At 58.4% G+C, this 2,500-nt stretch overlaps 1 pseudogene; it reads left to right on the forward strand.

The window, feature by feature from the left end:
- Positions 1–2,500, forward strand: part of LOC126177236 (large subunit ribosomal RNA) — a 7,759-nt pseudogene that overhangs the window by 2,964 nt on the left and 2,295 nt on the right.

The following is a 2,500-nucleotide window of genomic DNA, read 5'->3' on the forward strand; positions in this document are numbered from 1 at the left end:
AGCCTCTCTGTGGGAAATCCTGGCTCTGGCCTTCACGTGGCGAGAGTCGTGAGGGGAGCCGAGGGTAGGCACAGAACTCTGTGCCTTCTCAGAGCTCTCCGACCGACAGAGCAGGGTGAAATTTTCGGGGCTTGGGGGTTGCCTGCCCCCCTGCCTCTTGTTTCAGCTGGCCCCAACAAACGGAATACAACAGGTAGCGGTCCTCCCACTGGAGGAGCCGCGCCAGTCGTTGGGCCACCATCCGATGTTACCGGTCCGGCTCGAGTCGTCTTGCCAGCCTTTCAGTGCCCTGAGTGCCATCGTGGCTTTGGCACCAAGACTGGTCTTGGTGTCCATCGCCGCAGGGCTCATCCTGACGCCGTCAACGCAGAGGTTAATATCCAGAGGACAAAGGCCAGGTGGTCTAGTGAAGAACTTCTACGCCTGGCCCACGCCGAAGCAGTGCTGACACTCAAGGGCACCCGGTTCCTGAACCAAGAGTTAGTTAAGACCTTCCCGCACCGCTCACTTGAATCTATCAAGTGTCAGCGTCGTGCGGGAGCCTACAGGAACCAGGTTGCTGAGTTTGTCACTGCTCTCTCTGCCTCTGCGGAGCGGCCACGCTCATCTGTGGCTGCTGCATCGACTGCTGGGTTACATTCTAGCTCTGAGACCTCACCTTCACCTGAGGATCCGGTCGACCAGGCTATCTGGTCGGCTCTAGCAGCCTTACCACCATCAGGGCCAAAGTATACCTCTATTGATGAAATCTTAGCGCTGGGACCAACTGCATCGAGACCTGTCATCATGGGCATGTTGCCACCTGCCGTTGATGTCATAGGTAGTAAGGAGGCGTCCCACAACCCTGTCGCCCCCAAGCAGATGTCCCAGCCACCAGAGCGTAAGCGAGCCCGGCGGAGGTGGGAGTATTTCATCTGCCAGCGCGCCTTCTCCAAGAATGCGGCGCGGTGTATTAATGGCCTTTTAGACGGAACACTCCTCCATCAACCACCTGTTATTCCTGGGTTGGTTGACTTCTGGAAGGATCTTTTTACCCGGCGTCCATCTGGCCGGGTAGACCGTCTAGATAGCCGGCTGTTACCGACCCGCGCTGAGGTGCCCTTTGAACAGCTGTGGGCACCCATCACGCTGGAGGACATCGCTGCAGCACTCCCACCCCGTCGCTCTGCCGCGGGCCCTGATGGATTAACACCTGCCCAGCTCCGTCGTCTTCCCCGTGAGGTCCTCTTGAAAGTGTTGAACATTTTCCTTCTAACCCGTCGCCTCCCATCCCGACTCCTGCAAACCCGTACCTCCCTGCTGCCCAAGAAGGCCGCCCCAGCATCCCCCGCTGACTTCCGCCCGATCGCGGTTTGCTCAGTCCTCGCCAGGGTCTTCCATAAGATCCTGGCGGGTCGTCTGATGCGGACTTGTGTGTTGGACGGACGTCAGCGGGCTTTCCTTCCTCAGGATGGGATGCTGCACAATTCCTTCTTGTTGGACCTGGCGATGACTGAGGCCAGGGTGAACTGTAGTTCCCTCTATGTCGCGTCCCTGGATGTGTCCAAGGCATTCGACTCTCTGGACCATGGTGCCCTGGGGCCTGCCCTGAGGGCTCATGGTCTGCCTGACGAGTTCGTTGGATACATCCTGGGATGCTACGAGGAGGGGGCAACGGTGATCTGTGGTCCTGAGAAGTCGCTTGGTCCAGTGCGGCCCTCAAGGGGCGTTCGGCAGGGTGACCCTCTTTCCCCTATCCTGTTTAACCTTTCTCTGGACCTCATGCTTGCTCGCCTCCCAGATCATGTTGGTGCCAACATCATGGGACGACGCCTCAACGCTGCCGCCTTCGCCGACGACCTCCTGCTGTTCGCTGAGACCAAAGGAGGGCTCCAGGACCTAATTGACGCATCTACATCTGCTCTTGGGGACCTCGGTCTCCAAGTCAATCCCGGAAAGTGCTTTACTCTCGCTCTCGCGGCCTCTGGTCGCGAGAAGAAAGTTAAGGTCGATGGAACCACGACCTTTAAGGCAGGATATACCATCATTCCTGCCTTGACAATTGAGAGCACTTTCCGGTATCTTGGTCTGGAGTTCTCCACCAGCGGACGTAGCCTCTTCCATCCGAGGCGGGAGGTCGAGCGACAGCTGAGCGTCTTGTCCAGGGCACCACTGAAACCTCAACAACGTCTTCACGCCCTCAGAACGGTTGTCTTGCCAGGGATCCACCATGGCCTGGCACTCTCCAGGACCCGCATTGGGGCTCTCTCAGCAGTGGACATTGCCATCCGCACAGCACTTAGAACTTGGCTGTGCCTGCCAGCGGACATCCCTGTTGCGTACTTCCACGCCCCTGTTTCATCTGGGGGATTGGGAGTACCATCAGCTCGTTGGCTTGGTCCTCTGCTGCGTCGGAATCGGCTCGCCAACATGCGAGCTCTTGGAGTCCAATTGGATGGGCCGACACAAGACGTTCTGGGGCGTGAAATTGGGAGGCTAGAGCAACATCTGCGGTGGAACG

The sequence above is a fragment of the Schistocerca cancellata genome, chromosome 3 (genome assembly GCF_023864275.1).
Source record: "Schistocerca cancellata isolate TAMUIC-IGC-003103 chromosome 3, iqSchCanc2.1, whole genome shotgun sequence".
Lineage (NCBI taxonomy): Eukaryota > Metazoa > Arthropoda > Insecta > Orthoptera > Acrididae > Schistocerca > Schistocerca cancellata.